Here is an 18,828-nt window from a genome sequence, read left to right as displayed (position 1 = left end):
TTTTGTTTTGTTTTGTTTTGTTTTTGTTTTTTTCCATTATACAATGGAAGAAATCCATATGGCTCTTGGATGAAAATGTTTCAGAAGCATTTCTATTATAATCTGGCGAGATATTCCATTGTTTGTAGGTTGAAAGAAGAGTAATTTTGAATTGTAAATGATAGATTCCAAGATTGTAAGAATTATTTGATTTGCTGCAAAAATGTAACCCTCTCCTTGGGGGGTGGGGTGTTCAGATTAGAAATATCGGAGAGAGCTAGATTTGATTGGCAATAAGGTTCTATCAAATCATACAAGTATTGAGGTAAATAGCCATTTAAATATCAAAGAGTAAGGTTCACTTAGGGTTCTTTTTGGCCCTGTGAATTTCTGAAAAATCAAAACTGCTTAGTTTTTAGTTGACAATATTAATCGGAACCTTGGTGACGGCATATATATATCCATTGATAATGACGTAATTTTCTCACTAGTCTATGTACCACTGCTGAAGGTCTACAAGAAAAAATCAATATACTTCATACATACTGCAAGGACTGGGGTCTCAAAATTAATACACAGAAAACAAAAAATATAGTCTTCAATTCAACCGGCAAACACATCAAAATCCCCTTTCATCTGAATAGCAACAATATCGAATGTGTTAAACAGTACAAGTATTTGGGTCTGACAGTTAATACATCTGGAACACTAACTAGCGCTGTTACAACGCACTTTGAAAAATTACGCACTTTGAAAAAAATTTTCAAAGTGCGTTAATTTTCGGACCACGTTAACGCACTTTGAAAAAAAAAATTTCTTTTCAAAGTGCGTTAATATCGAGCATATTAACGCACTTTGAAAAAAAAAGTTCACGGCTTGGTCAATTTTCTTGCAAATTTTAGATATGATAAATAATTATTTGAACCTGGTTGGATGACTTTTTAATGATGACGTCAGGATCTGAGATATAAACGTTTTAAAGATTTTTAGGAGTTATCTTGTTTCCAAAGTTCTCGTGACTGTTTTAAAAGGGAAATGGGTCATTTACAAATAATGGAAGAATGATTGTTAAATAGCACAGTTTCGTTTCCTGTTTTTCTTTTCTTTTTTAAATTTTATCCAGAATAAGTTCGGTAGACATAGATGTCGATAAGTGACTTAAAGCATCGCATTTTTCTTAGTGAAAAGGGAGCAATTATGATTTTTCCATTCCTTGAAAATTCTCTCTCTCTCTCTCTCATCTATCTTTCTATCATATTCATCTATCTATCTATTGTGAACATATATGAAACAATGGCTGACTCATTTGTTTGATAGTAAGAAAATAAACCTTAGCCACATTACTCACTCCACTGAAATTTTTACCTCGTTCACTAATAACTAAGGCTTTTTCTCAAAAAAGTTATGCAGTCAGATTACTTCTAAATCTGTAATTTTATATCATAAAAACGCTAGACAAGTTAAATAGTATGTTTTAATAACCACGTAAATGCCTTTTTCTGAGGAATCATTGTGGAAACATTTTGAATAAAGGTTATGCAGCTCTCTTCTTTCATATAATAGGGTACGTAATTTTTTTTTTTCAGGAATACTCATCTCAACTTTTTTATCTATTTAAATTAACTCAAATTTATTAACAGAATTTATTGAGAGAAATAATATCAATTTCATACCAGTTATGTAAATACATGTACATCTTTTTGTGTAGGAAAGATAGAGAGTTGGGCTGAGGGACTTTCTACCTGTCTTCTCGTTCTCGATGAGGGTAGATCAATTCATCAGTTTTTCGGAAGAAATATAACAAATTCTTGCTGTCTATTACTAAAATCTAAGTCCAGAATTTTTGTTTTATACGTATTTTTTCAAAGTGCGTTAAGTGTCTCCATGGTAAAAAATGTTGATGTACACTCTTAACACACTTTGAAAAAAAATTTCAAAGTGCGTTGATTTTGTCCCAAATTTAACGCACTTTGAAAAATTTTTTCAAAGTACGTTGATTTTGTCCCAATTTTAACGCACTTTGAAAAATTTTTTCAAAGTGCGTAATTTTTTCAAAGTGCGTTGCCACATAGCGCTAAAAATGATTGTTCTAACAAAGCCAAAAAAGCCTATTTCAAACTTCAAAAAGACTTTCTCACATTTAATCCATCAGTTAAAACTGCTTTAAATGTATTTGACCACACTGTTAAACCCATTATCCTGTACGGTTCAGAGTTATGTTTTTTTTTTTTGATCCATCAACTTCCAAATTTTAGAGAAATCCAAATATAACATTAGCTAAAATATTCCAAAGTTTTGAAGGCGAAAGTTTGGATCTTGAATTTTACAAACATTTATTAATGGTTCATGGTAAAAGCAGCAACTTTGCTGTAAGATCTGAGCTAGGTAGTTTGAATGTACACTTTGATGTCATTAAAAATATGTTGTTGTATTGGCATAAATTAAAGAATCTAGATGGTGAATTTCCCTTACTTAGTGAGGCTTTTAAATGTTCCAAAACACTACACCAAAGTGGTGTTAATTCATGGTATTCTTGTATTAACTTCATACTTAACCACATTGATATTAAACTTAGTGATGTTTTAGGTATGTCACTCCCACAGTTTAAAATTACTTAACTTCTATAAAATTACATGGGAAAAAGACAGGAATTATTTTTAATATTCAGATATTTTAAGCAGTACATGCATTTATAGCAGCAGCGAGATTGATCACAGTTCGTTATTTTCACTTTCTTTTTTTTATTCTAGTAGCAAAACGCTTTTTTACATTCAATACACAGTTACACACACAATATACAGTTAGTTGAAATCTACAACTGCATTCTTTTAAATCTTGATAGATTTGTTTTTTGTGATATTTAAAAGCTTTCGATAGGATTTTACGAAAGCCTATTAGGATCAATCTATGGAGAAAAAAATTTTTAAAAGGCGTAATAACGCGAAAAAAGGCGTAATAACGCGAAAAAAGGCGTTATTACGCCTTTCCAAAAGACGTTATTACACCTTTCCAAAAGGCGTTATTACGCCTTTCTAAAAGGCGTTATTACGCCTTTTATTTTCAATACATAACTAACTTAGCACACTCCGGGGGCTGGAATCTTACCCTCGGAACATGAATTTCACAATTAATTAAATATGGGACTAATTTCTTCAAAAATAATTTAAACATATTGTAATTAGATTTCCAGGAAAAAAAGATTTTTAAATGTGTACGCGGGTATGTTAAGGCTACACCTAGTCCGAAATATCTGACGTTTTCCAGGCTTTTTTCACGATTTTGATATTTTACGTGCCAGGAAAACGTCAGAACCGGCGCCATTACAAAAACTGGAAATTCGCCGCCTCCAACTGGAGGCGGCATTCTCGGGTTGATTTTCGATACTTGCGAACTGAATTAAATGCTGAATTCACAACTTATTTATAGTACAATGCCTTTAGTACTCACCAACATCGTTTATATGGGTTTGTTTATGAAATATACAATCTGGTGAAAACATTTTACCAGACGGTCGAGTTTTCTTTTCATTTCGTGCATTTTAAAATCTTGCAAGACCAAATCGAAATGTGGAGTGATATTTTCTGTTCATCGATATTGGTGAGTACTAGAAGCATTGTGGTACTGATAAATAGTAAGTTCGGCATTTAATTCAGTTTGCAAGTATCGAAAATCAGCTCCGGTTGGAGACGGTGAAATTTCCAGTTTTTCATCCAAAAAACATAATATAAACTAAATCTTGTCGTTTTTGGGTGGTATAAATAGCTAAGTATTTATCACGGGGGTTAAATACCAAACACATGACGTCATAACTATTGATCAAATATTTGCCGAGTGAAAATGAAACGTGACGAGAATTCATGTAAACAAATATATGAAATGGGAGTTTTAAAGCATATACCGTGGATGTTATGTGTGATTCATAAGAAATTAAAGATTATGAATCAGGTACGCTTATATATTCTTATCATGTTTTCTTGTAATGAACACAGGCAGTGCTTTGATCAGCCTTTCCTCTGTCACTCTATAACAACAAAGATGCAAAAGTTCAACACTACGCCGCATACTGTGAAACATAATTTTCGTATGAATCGAAAGCTTATATTCTATAGTACTTGGAAAGTGCTGCTAGAATCGTGTGGTTAACATAAATTGATGACAATTCCTTGATCGTATGTATAGAATGTAAAAATTCTGGTAAGGTTTCATGCGAAACTTTGGAATATTTTTTTCTGTGTTTTGAGAGTAGGATTCTAGCAGCACTTTTTATGGTTCAGTGACGTTTTTACGTAATCATTTTCACAAAAAGAAATGAATTATCCCCGGGGTAGTGTTGAACTTTTCACTTTTTCATTAAGGCAATTTTTCTATTTATACCCGTCACGTGATGACGTCGTAGTGGGGTGCTTCTTTTAGCCTAAGACTCAATGACGTCTATACAATGGATAATAATAGTAAATGTTTTATCTATGGCTTTTCCGATTTATCAATGTTAAATTTTACGAAAAAAGTCTAAATTCGCCGAAATATGATCTGTGTACTGCCTTAACGTACCCGCGTAATATATTTTCAATGTTAAACCAACTTAGTCCTTCTCTGATGCCAGACACCTCTACCAAGGGTCATGGATTTCACAAATTTGGTTGAAGGCTAATTGCTCATTATACCCATGCAAATAGTTTGCCTGCTTTTTTCCTAGAGGAGAGAAAAGTATTTTCAAAATTGACATGAATTTTTAATACATGGTAAGCAAAGCCCCAAGCTGCATCTGCCTGTATCCTGGATTTCCACTAGTAGATTGTTGACTTCTCTTAATACGCATGCAAACAAGTTGTCTGCGAGATGTGCAGGAATAAAGAAAATACTTTTAAATATTGCATAAATAAAGATGGCTTTGATTCAATCTTTCAAGTAAAATAATATAAAATGACGCATTTCCATTTTTAGATATAATATCTTTTCAAACAGGCCGGTAGTACGTGTGCAATTTGGGGGGTGGGGTGGGGGGGGGGGGGCTCCCCCACCACACTTTTTGGGAGAATAGTCTTGCTATAGCTTAAATATAAATATTCATTTATTGGCTGCTTGGTCCCTGAACATTTTGTTGCAGTATGGTCAAATTATCGCATTTATAAAAAAGTTTTACCAAAAAGTTATAAAAAGATCCCCCTTGAGTTTAGGCAGTTTAGTAGTGTGTGTGTGTGTGTGGGGGGGGGGTTTCTTGTTTTTTTGTTTGCTTGTCAATTTTTGGGGAGGTTGCTCCACCCCCTTTCAAAAGCGGGGCCTGTCAAAGGCATAATAATGGCTCTTCAAAGGGCATAATAACGCCTTTTCAAAAGGCGTAATAACGTCTTTTTAGAAAGACGTAATAACGTCTTTTGAAAAGGCGTTATAACGCCTTTTAATTTTTTTTTTCTTCTTAGATTGATCCTAATAGGCTTTCGTAGGATTTAGCATATTGGCTTACTATATAGATTGAAAACCATTTGACATAATGATAAATTCTTGAGTTAAGAACTATATTAGAGATGGAAAACAAAAAAAAGTTGCCCTTGATGATTATGAATCTTCACTTAAAAATATCTATGCTAAACCGTCAGATATTAACATGTTATATTACAGTAGTTTGCGTTGCCGATACACCACCCTGCTTAAAACATATTTTGATTTGTTTAAATTCTGTTTGAAATGAACATATTTTTCTTTTATACAATAAACAATACCCAACACTAGGTACAGGTAATGTTATGAGGTATTGTTAGCCCCTGAAATAAAAATCAAAGCAAAGTGAAACTGAAAAATTTTGCTATAATTCAAATTATGTCCGTTGTCATGACAAGTTACGAAAATTCAGTCCGTTGTCAGAATTGTACAGTATACAACATTGGTAAACTACTGTTTAATGCATTCTATTTATCAATTTTACCTGAAAATAGAGGGAAAAGATGTTGGAAAGGAAAACCGGTCATACATGTATCATTTCGCCGAACGAATATATGTAATTTGTCCGAACGAATATATGTAATTTGTCCGAATGAATATCTAATTTGTCCGAAGAAATATTTTATTCGTCCGAACAAATAAATATATTTTTTTTATCTGGCCCTCCAACGGCGCCGTAGGTTTCGAACAAGTTCTTTTAATAGAAACTTTAAAAGCATGTTTCATCGATAACATGGCACTGATTCTTCTATGATTGTTTCTATGAGAAAAACTTAATAATTATGTTCCCCAAACGAAGTTTGGGAACATATTGTTTTTACTCTGTTTCTTCTTCTTCTTCTTCTTATTATTATGTTCCCCAAACGAAGTTTGGGAACATATTGTTTTTACTCTGTTTCTTATTATTATTAGGTCTTCCGTTCACAACGGAAGACCTATAGTGATTGTATTGTTTCTTTTTAAGTCTTCCGTTCACAACGGAAGACTTATAGTGATTGTATTGTTTCTTTTTATTATTATTAAGTCTTCCGTTCACAACGGAAGACTTATAGTGTTTGTATTGTTTCTTTTTATTAAGTCTTCCGTTCACAACGGAAGCCTTATAGTGATTGTATTGTTTCTTTTTATTAAGTCTTCCGTTCACAACGGAAGACTTATAGTGATTGTATTGTTTCTTTTTATTATTAAGTCTTCCGTTCACAACGGAAGACTTATAGTGATTGTATTGTTTCTTTTTATTATTATTATTATTATTATTATTATTCCTCCCAAATTTTGTGAGCGCGATTACTTAGAGATGGTTGGATAGATTTTCACAATTTTTCACATGATAGTAGGCTGATATATGAAGTTTATATAAAATTCCGCTTTTTGAAAAATTCACTTCCGGTCCGAAGTTACGGCCGAATTTCCAATTTTTAAATGGACTTTTGTCCGGAATTTTTCTCGGAAACGGTTTGAGGTAAAGATGTGAAATTTACAGGGGTATTAGATCATGACATTCTCTTTGTTTCGAAGTTGTTTCCGTGTGTTTCCGGTACTTCCTGTCCGAACCGGAAGTGAACTTGTGTTTGGTCAATTTTCAACTTTTTTGTTTTTTCATATTTTTTTCCAGATATTATTATGTATAACAGAGGTTCTTCTACAAATACTAAATATATAATTTGTTTTGAAATCAGATTCCACATTTTGTAGATTTTCGGTACCGTCATTTTCCCTATTTACCTAGTGTGTATACAGTGGGCAAAGAAAGATAACTCTGACTTGTAAGTGAGAATAGAACTTTCGAGATAAAGGCGGAAATAGTATCGATGACGTTATAGACATATACACCCTCCATATCAAAATATTTAGACGTTCTATATTCACTCTTCAAAATTTAAGAGGACGTTGGTTACCGCTTCCAGTGCATGTAAAGTTTGAAGTTGCCAGTGTAGTGTAAGTTTGTATTGACAGTTAGTTAATTTACACATGAATATATCTAAAAAAAATTAATATATATATGCTAGGTAGCTAATTCAAGTAAATATATTATAAGCACTGAATATACATTTATAGTGATGGACAGGCATGCAGTTTTATCTATTTCGTATATTAAGTTCAGAATATGATAGTTATAAGCCTTCTATAATGCAGACGATTTATTATTCTCTATGATCTGAATGCGAAATTATCCCGATTTCCGAGTTTTACTTTCGATATTAAAAAATATTACATACACTCAAAAAAGGAATTAAGCGATAGAAAATTGTAATACAGTACTGTTTTAAAGCCTTTATAAATAAATTGATATCTGCCACTGAAAAGAAAGAAAATCAATCTATAGATTAGATTTGGTTATTACATATATATTAGATAAAAGGTTAAATTATTTATGACACATGATCTATACTCTATATACCCAAGGAATTATAAAAGATGTGAAAAGGCGACTCTTGGATTCTTGTGAAATACTCAAAGAGTTAAAGAGTGTGTGAAATAATGGTACGCTATATGTTTCTTTTGAAAAAAAAAACATGATAAAAAAATTGTACAACTCTGTTGATATGTGGGATAAGTATATCTGAATGAACACAATTTTATGCAATGATATATAATCATGTACATGCAACTGACGTCCGTACTTTTCCTTGTAATTCATAAAATTATCTAATTCCTTTGAAGCCCCCCCCCCCCCCCCGTCTTGAATTTGAATTATATATTCGTTTTAGATTTAAATCTGGAACATGTGAATAACATTACCATTTACATGTATACAGAATTTCATATTTTATAATTATGAAATGTTCAATTTACATGTCTGAGAGAGAGAGAGAGAGAGAGAGAGAGAGAGAGAGAGAGAGGAGAGATTCCCTCTTAATCCCGATCCAGACCAAAAATTAGTTCTTTATCGGTCACACCCATTCTTTATTAGATGTTTTCTGATTTCATAGTCAGTCATGGTCACATCCTGTATATTTTTCAGCTTAAAAAGTATCACACGAAGTGCACGTGTTTTGACCTGTCAATCAAAATCACTTGACGCTGTATGCACTGCAATTAAGTAGCCTGAGTTCGAAATGATCTTGAAGTATGATCTTTAAGTAAATCTGCTGCAACAAACTTGTGAAAAAAATAGAATAAAATAAAAAATAAAATATCTCGGTATTATGAACTTCGACTGTGGGACGTAGAGACCGGTCCTTTGGATGAGATCGTATAAATCGAGGTCCCTTGTCGCAGAAGATGCTGGCATAAAAAAGATTCCCCACTGCTCAATTGCGATAAATGCCAAAGTATAGGACAAAAATTTACAGTCTCCACCGGCGAGTGGTGGCGTCTCCATGTGAGTGAAAAATTCTGGAGAGGGACGTTAAACAACATACGTATAATCAATCAATCAATCAATCAATCAATCGATTGCTGAAGAATTACTGTAATTGAATAATCTGTCTTATAGGTATGTTGTCAAATCTTGATATTATAACTTTACAAAACTCAGTGACTTTACGTTTAATGTGATACTAACTTAATTCATTATATTTTTTATAACACCATCACAATTATGCCAAAACATACACACAGTGAAGTTTATGATAGTACGGTGTTCGTTCGTCTGTTTGTTTGTCTTAGAAATGATTGCAAACATTTTTTTTTAAATTGCTAATGATATACGTATACCTCTTATAGGTGCCAAATGTATTATACAAGATTGATAATGAAAATCAAAGTACCTTAAGTACTGAAAGGACTTTTTTCCAGTTATTTTTTTCTTTCACAGTAAATATGATATGTATGTTTTTTACACAGAAAAAAGCAAATTCTTACAGATTTAGAAGAACGGAAGACTTTTTTGTTGCCATGGCAACAAGAGTCTAGTTATTATTATTATTCCTCCCAAATTTTGTGAGCTCGATTACTCACAGATGGTTGGATAGATTTTCACAATTTTTCACATGATAGTAGGCTGATATATGAAGTTTATATAAAATTCCGTTTTTTGAAAAATTCACTTCCGGTCCGAAGTTACGGCCGAATTTCCAATTTTTAAATGGACTTTTGTCCGGAATTTTTCTCGGAAACGGTTTGAGGTAAAGATGTGAAATTTACAGGAGTATTAGATCATGACATTCTCTTTGTTTCGAAGTTGTTTTCGCGTGTTTCCGGTACTTCCTGTCCGAACCGGAAGTGAACTTGTGTTTGGTCAATTTTCAACTTTTTTGTTTTTTAATATTTTTTCAAGATATTATTATGTATAACAGAGGTTATTCTACAAATACCAAATATATAATTTGTTTTAAAATTGGATTTTGCATTTTCTAGATATTAGGTACCGTCATTTTCCCCATTTACCTAGTGTGTATACAATGGGCAAAGAAAGATAACTCTGACTTGTAAGTGAGAATAGAACTTTCGAGATAAAGGCGGAAATAGTATCGATGACGTCAGAGACATATACACTCTCCATATCAAAAATATTTAGACGTTCCATATGCACTCTTCTAAATGTAAGAGTACGTTGGTTACCGCTTCCAGTGCATGTATAGTTTAAAGTTGCCAGTGTAGTGTAAGTCTGTATTGACAGTTAATTGATTTACACATGAATATATCTAAAAAAAAATTAATATATATGCTAGGTACCTAATTCAAGTAAATATATTATAAGCACTGAATATACATTTATAGTGATGGACAGGCATGCAATTTTATCTATCTCGTATAGTAAGTTCAGAATACGATAGTTATAAGCCTTCTATAATGTAGACGAATTATTATTCTCTATGATTTGAATGCGAAATTATCCCGATTTCCGAGTTTTATTTTCGATATTAAAAAATATTACATACACTCAAAAAGGAATTGAGCGATAGAAAATTGTTACAGTAATACAGTACTGTTTTAAAGCCTTTATAAATAAATTGATATCTGCCACTTAAAAGAAAGAAAATCAATCTATAGATTAGATTTGGTTATTACATGTATATTTGATAAAAAGTTAAATTATTTATGACACATGATCTATACTCTATATACCCAAGAAATTATAAAAGATGTGAAAAGACGATTCTTGGATTCTTGTGTGATACTCAAAGAGTTAAAAAAAAATATGTGAAAACGCGATTCTGTGTGAAATAATGCTACGCTATATGTTTCTTTTGAAAAAAAAAAACATGATAAAAAAAATTGCACAGGTCTCTTGATATGTGGGATAAGTATACCTGAATGAACACAATTTTACGCAATGATATATAATTATGTACATGCAACTGACGTCCGTACTTTTCCTTATAATTCATAAAACATAAAACTATCTAATTCCTTTGAAGCCCCCCCCCCCCCCCCCGTCTTGATTAATATTTGGAGACGTTCGTGCAGCTAGGCATTTGAATTATATATTCGTTTTAGATTTAAATCTGGAACATGTGAATATAATTACCATTTACATGTATACAGAATTCCATATTCTATAATGGTAGATTTGTCATTATGAAATGTTCAATTTACGTCTGAGAGAGAGAGAGGGGAGAGAGATATTCCCTCAATCCCGATCCTCCTATCCATTTACATAGACCAAAAATTAGTTCTATATCAGTCACACCCATTCTTTATTAAATGTTTTCTGATTTCATAGTCAGTCATGGTCACATTCTGTATATTTTTCTGCTTAAAAAGTATCGAAGTGCACGTGTGTTGACCTGTCAATCAAGATCACCCGCGCTGTCTGCACTGCAATAAAATAGCCTGAGTTCGAAATGATCTTGAAGTATGATCTTTAAGTAAATCCAATGCAACAAACTTGTGAAAAAATAAAATAAAATAAATAAAATATCTCGGTATTATAAACTTCGATTGTGGGACGTGGAGACCGGTCCTTTGGATCCTTTAAATCGAGGTCCCGTGTCGCAGAAGGTGCTGGCACAAAAAAGATTCCTCACTGATCAATGGCGATAAGTGCCAAAGTATAGGACGAAAATTTGCAGTCTCCACCGGCGAGTGCTGGCGTCTCCATGTGAGTGATAAATTCTCGAGAGGGACGTTAAACAACAAACAAACAAACAAAAAAATCAAATTTGAGAATTTATCATATATACACCCGTAGTTGGTGCATCACTTTTATTTAAACTTTGGAAGGATGACCAAGAAAAATTTAATTAGAAATTTTAATGAACTAAGCAAACAACCTACTCATTGTTAACACTTTGACCTGTTTCAAAGAAAGTGGGTCCCAACAGTAACGCACTAAAATCGCTTGACTCTGACACAGATTTAGTGTTTCGGTGGTACAATACGAGGCTTATATTAGAATTTTAAATAGGTAATCAATTAGCTGTGAATTTGCCATCATCGGAAAGACGTGTTACTGACTAGACATTTAATACAAGTAGGAAAACGGGCATCTCCAGCATACGTTTAAATTCTACATATCATTCACATGAATAGAATGGATTGATCATAACACGAGAGCGTTTGATTATCTAATACGCTAAATGTTTTTCTTGTCATATAATGTGAGGATTTGACCAGTGTGATAAATGGGCCAAATGATTCTAAGAGAAGAAGATGAATAGTCAATCAATCAATCAATCGATTGCTGAATAATTACTGTAATTGAATAATCTTTCTTATAGGTATGCTGTCAAATCTTAGTATTATATTATATTCAAAACTCAGTGACTTTACGTTTAATTTGATACTAACTTAATTCATTATATTTTTTTATAACACCATCACAATTATGCCAGAACATATACACAGTAAAGTTTATGATAGTACGGTGTTCGTTCGTCTGTTTGTTTGTCTTAGAATTGATTGCAAACATTTTTTTTAAATGCTAATTATCCTTGCTCTATGATATACGTAAATATCTCATAGGTGCCAAATGCATTATACAAGATTGATCATGAAAATCAAAGTACCTTAAGTACTGAAAGGACTTTCCTCCAGTTATTTCTTTCTTTCACAGTAAATATGATATGTATGTTTTTTACACAGAAAAAAGCAAATTCTTACAGATTTAGTAGAACGGAAGACTTTTTTGTTGCCATGGCAACAAGAGTCTAGTTATTATTATTATTATTCCTCCCAAATTTTGTGAGCGCGATTACTCAGAGATGTTTCGATAGATTTTCACAATTTTTTACAGGATAATAGGTTGATATGTGAAGTTTATATAAAATTCCGTTTTTTGAAAAATTCACTTCCGGTCGGAAGTTATGACCGAATTTCTAATTTTAAAATGCACTTTTGTCCGGTGTTTTTCTCAGAAGGGGTTTGAGGTAAAGATGTGAAATTTACAGGAATAATAGATCATGACATTCTCTTTGTTTCTACGTGATTTTCGTTTGTGTCTGGAACTTCCTGTCTGAACCGGAAGTGAATTTGTGTTTCAGTCAATTTTCGAATTTTTTGTTTTTAAATATATTTTCAAGATATTTTTAGGCGTAATAGCGATACGTCCATAAGAGCCAAATATATGATTTGTTTTGAAATCAGATCACCCGTTTTGTAGATTTCAGCTATTTTCGTTTTGCTTAAAAAAAAATCAAAGTACTGAAAGTACTGAGAGGGCATTTCTTACTTTAACTTACATGAAGGTTATGTTTACTTGTTTCTCTGCATACAAAAATCAATACATACAGTATCATATATAAGAATGAAGACTACATTTAATTGCAGTAAATATCAAAGTACCTGAAGTACTGAGAGGACTGTTTTAGATACCCAATTTTTTCTAACTACAGTGTAGTATAAACAGGCATGTTTTTCTATACATAAAAATCAATGCATACAATAAGTTACCTATGGAAGCTATTTTCATTAGCCAGTAAAAATCAAAGTACCACAAGGACTGAAAGAATATTTACTATTCTTTTTTACTTTGACTTATATATAGATGTTTCTCTAAATGCAAAATTCATTTCACTACATGTATTATAATTTGTCATGTTTATATATAAGGATGGTGGATACTTTCATTTTTGTAGTGAAAATCAAAGTACTGTAAGAACTGAAAGGTTGTTTTCTAGATACCCCCCCCCCCCCATTTAACTTTTGAATTTAAAATAGTTTAAATATACTTCTACTAATGAAAAAAAAAACATGCATACAATATCTTATATAAAGACAACAGATACGTTCATTTTTGCAGTAAAAGTCAATGGACTGCAAGTACCGAAGGGACAAATTTTAGATTCTTTACAACTTAATTATTACATACTGTACTACATAAAAAAATCAATGCAAATGGAATCATATAGGAACGGAAGACCTTTTTGTTGCCATGGCAACAAGAGTCTAGTTATTATTATTATTATTCCTCCCAAATTTTGTGAGCGCGATTACTCAGAGATGTTTCGATAGATTTTCACAATTTTTTACAGGATAATAGGTTGATATATGAAGTTTATATAAAATTCCCTTTTTTGAAAAATTCACTTCCGGTCCGAAGTTACGGCCGTATTTCAAATTTTAAATTGCATTTTTGTCCGGTGTTTTTCTCAGAAAGGGTTTGAGGTAAAGATGTGAAATTTACAGGAATGATAGATCATGACATTCTTTTTGTTTCTACGTGATTTTTGTTTGTGTCTGGAACTTCCTGTCTAAACCGGAAGTGAATTTGTGTTTTGGTCAATTTTCGACTTTTTTGTTTTTAAATATATTTTCAAGATATTTTTAGGCGTAATAGAGATAGGTCTATAAGTGTCAAATATATAATTTGTTTTGAAATCAGGTCACCCGTTTTATAGATTTCAGCTACTTTCTTTTTCCTTTCAAAAATCAAAGTACTAAAAGTACTGATAGCGCATTTCTTACTTTAACTTACATGAAGGTTATGTTTACATGTTTCTCTGCATACAAAAATCAATACATACAGTATCATATATAAGAATGAAGACTACATTTAATTGCAGTAAATATCAAAGTACCTGAAGTACTGAGAGGACTGTTTTAGATACCCAATTTTTTCAAACTACAGTGTAGTATAAACAGGCATGTTTTTCTATACATAAAAATCAATGCATACAATAAGTTACCTATGGAAGGTATTTTCATTAGCCAATAAAAATCAAAGTACCGCAAGGACTGAAAGGATATTTACTATTCTTTTTTACTTCGACTTATATATAGATGTTTCTCTAAATGCAAAATTCAATTCATACACTACATGTATTAAATTTGTCATGTTTATATATAAGGACGGTGGATACTTTCATTTTTGTAGTGAAAATCAAAGTACTGTAAGAACTGACAAGTTGTTTTCTAGATAAAACCCCCTCCCCCATTTTAACTTTTAAATTTAAAATAGTTTAAATATACTTCTACTAATGAAAAAAAACATGCATACAATATCTTATATAAAGACAACAGATACATTCATTTTTGCAGTAAAAATCAATGGACTGCAAGTACCTAAGGGACAAATTTTAGATTCTTTACAACTTAAATATTACATACTGTACACGTTTCTCTACAAAAAAAATCAATGCAAACGGTATCATATAGGAACGGAAGACCTTTTTGTTGCCATAGTAACAAGAGTCTAGTTATTATTATTATTATTATTATTCCTCCCAAATTTTGTGAGCGCGATTACTCAGAGATGGTTGGATAGATTTTCACAATTTTTCACATGATAGTAGGCTGATATATGAAGTTTATATAAAATTCCGTTTTTTGAAAAATTCACTTCCGGTCCGAAGTTACGGCCGAATTTCCAATTTTTAAATGGACTTTTGTCCGGAATTTTTCTCGGAAACGGTTTGAGGTAAAGATGTGAAATTTACAGGAGTATTAGATCATGACATTGTCTTTGTTTCGAAGTTGTTTTCGTGTGTTTCCGGTACTTCCTGTCCGAACCGGAAGTGAACTTGTGTTTGGTCAATTTTCAACTTTTTTGTTTTTTAATATTTTTTAAAGATATTATTATGTTAAACAGAGGTTATTCTACAAATACGAAATATATAATTTGTTTTAAAATTGGATTGCACATTTTCTAGATTTTAGGTACCGTCATTTTCCCCATTTACCTAGTGTGTATACAATGGGCAAAGAAAGATAACTCTGACTTGTAAGTGAGAATAGAACTTTCGAGATAAAGGCGGAAATAGTATCGATGACGTCAGAGACATATACACTCTCCATATCAAAAATATTTAGACGTTCCATATGCACTCTTCTAAATGTAAGAGTACATTGGTTACCGCTTCCAGTGCATGTATAGTTTAAAGTTGCCAGTGTAGTGTAAGTCTGTATTGACAGTTAATTTATTTACACATGAATATATCTAAAAAAAAAATTAACATATATGCTAGGTACCTAATTCAAGTAAATATATTATGAGCACTGAATATACATTTATAGTGATGGACAGGCATGCAATTTTATCTATCTCGTATAGTAAGTTCAGAATACGATAGTTATAAGCCTTCTATAATGTAGACGATTTATTATTCTCTATGATTTGAATGCGAAATTATCCCGATTTCCGAGTTTTATTTTCGATATTAAAAAATATTACATACATTCAAAAAGGAATTGAGCGATTTAAAATTGTAATACAGTACTGTTTTAAAGTCTTTATAAATAAATGATATCTGCCACTTAAAAGAAAGAAAATCAATCTATAGATTAGATTTAGTTATTACATGTATATTTGATAAAAAGTTAAATTATTTTCTGACACATGATCTATACTCTATATACCCAAGGAATTATAAAAGATGTGAAAAGACGATTCTTGGATTCTTGTGAAATACTCAAAGAGTTAAAAAAAATATGTGAAAACGCGATTCTGTGTGAAATAATGGTACGCTATATGTTTCTTTTGAAAAAAAAACCATGATAAAAAAATTGCACAGGTCTGTTGATATGTGGGATAAGTATACCTGAATGAACACAATTTTATGCAATGATATATAATTATGTACATGCAACGGACGTCCGTACTTTTCCTTATAATTCATAAAACATAAAACTATCTAATTCCTTTGAAGCCTCCTCCTCCCCCCCCCCCCCCCCGTTTTGATTAATATTTGGAGACGTTCGTGCAGCTAGGCTTTTGAATTATATATTCGTTTTAGATTTAAATCTGGAACATGTGAATATAATTACCATTTACATGTATACAGAATTTCATATTCTATAATGGTAGCTTTGTCATTATGAAATGTTCAATTTACGTCTGTGAGAGAGAGAGAGAGAGAGATTCCCTCTTAATCCCGATCCTCCTATCCATTTACATAGACCAAAAATTAGTTCTATATCGGTCACACCCATTCTTTATTAAATGTTTTCTGATTTCATAGTCAGTCATGGTCACATCCTGTATATTTTTCAGCTTAAAAAGTATCACACGAAGTGCACGTGTGTTGATCTGTCAATCAAAATCACTTGACGCTGTATGCACTGCAGTTAAGTAGCCTGAGTTCGAAATGATCTTGAAGTATGATCTTTAAGTAAATCTGCTGCAACAAACTTGTGAAAAAAATAGAATAAAATAAAAAATAAAATATCTCGGTATTATGAACTTGGATTGTGGGACGTGGAGACCGGTCCTTTGGATGAGATCGTATAAATCGAGGTCCCTTGTCGCAGAAGGTGCTGGCATAAAAAAGATTCCTCACTGCTCAATTGCGATAAGTGCCAAAGCATAGGACAAAAATTTGCAGTCTCCACCGGCGAGTTGTGGCGTCTTCATGTGAGTGAAAAATTCTGGAGAGGGACGTTAAACAACATACGTATAATCAATCAATCAATCAATCGATTGCTGAATAATTACTGTAATTGAATAATCTGTCTTATAGGTATGCTGTCAAATCTTGATATTATAACTTTACAAAACTCAGTGACTTTACGTTTAATGTGATACTAACTTAATTCATTATATTTTTTATAACACCAACACAATTATGCCAAGACATACACACAGTGAAGTTTATGATAGTACGGTGTTCGTTCGTCTGTTTGTTTGTCTTAGAAATGATTGCAAACAATTTTTTTTTTTAAATTGGTAATGATATACTTATATCTCATAGGTGCCAAATGTATTATACAAGATTGATAATGAAAATCAAAGTACCTTAAGTACTGAAAGGACTTTTTTCCCAGTTGTTTTTTCTTTCACAGTAAATATGATACGTATGTTTTTTACACAGAAAAAAAAACAAATTCTCACAGATTTAGAAGAACGGAAGACTTTTTTGTTGCCATGGCAACAAGAGTCTAGTTATTATTATTATTATTCCTCCCAAATTTTGTGAGCGCGATTACTCAGAGATGGTTGGATAGATTTTCACAATTTTTCACATGATAGTAGGCTGATATATGAAGTTTATATAAAATTCCGTTTTTTGAAAAATTCACTTCCGGTCCGAAGTTACGGCCGAATTTCCAATTTTTAAATGGACTTTTGTCCGGAATTTTTCTCGGAAATGGTTTGATGTAAAGATGTGAAATTTACAGGAGTATTAGATCATGACATTCTCTTTGTTTCGAAGTTGTTTTCGTGTGTTTCCGGTACTTCCTGTCCGAACCGGAAGTGAACTTGTGTTTGGTCAATTTTCAACTTTTTTGTTTTTTAATATTTTTTAAAGATATTATTATGTTAAACAGAGGTTATTCTACAAATACTAAATATATAATTTGTTTTGAAATCAGATTCCACATTTTGCAGATTTTCCGTACCGTCATTTTCCCTATTTACCTAGTGTGTAGACAATGGGCAAAGAAAGATAACTCTGACTTGTAAGTGAGAATAGAACTTTCGAGATAAAGGCGGAAATAGTATCGATGACGTCAGGGACATATACACTCTCCATATCAAAATATTTAGACGTTCTATATTCACTCTTCAAAATTTAAGAGTACGTTGGTTACCACTTCCAGTGCATGTATAGTTTAAAGTTGCCAGTGTAGTGTAAGTCTGTATTGACAGTTAATTGATTTACACATGAATATATCTAAAAAAAAAATACTATATATGATAGGTATCTAATTCAAGTAAATATATTATAAGCACTGAATATACATTTATAGTGATGGACAGGCATGTAATTTTATCTATCTCGTATAGTAAGTTCAGAATAAGATAGTTACTAAGCCTTCTATAATGCATACGATTTATTATTCTCTATGATTTAAATGCGAAATTATCCCGATTTCCGAGTTTTATTTTCGATATTGAAAAATATTACGTACACTCAAAAAGGAACTGAGCGATAGAAATTTGTAATACAGACTGTATTAAAGCCTTTGGAAATAAATTGATATCTGTCAATTAAAAGAAAGAAAATCAATATATAGATTAGATTTGGTTATTACATGTATTTTTGATAAAAAGTTAAATTATTTGTGTCACATGATCTATACTCTATACAGGAGTATAGGAGTGTATAAGGAGTTATAAAAGATGTGAAAAAGCGATTCTTGGAT

The sequence above is a fragment of the Saccostrea echinata genome, unplaced genomic scaffold, assembly GCF_033153115.1.
Source record: "Saccostrea echinata isolate AGI-Se365-2 ecotype Australia unplaced genomic scaffold, CSIRO_AGI_Sech_v1 ptg000009l, whole genome shotgun sequence".
Taxonomy (NCBI): Eukaryota; Metazoa; Mollusca; class Bivalvia; order Ostreida; family Ostreidae; genus Saccostrea; species Saccostrea echinata.
Note: the sequence above shows the minus strand (reverse complement) of the source record.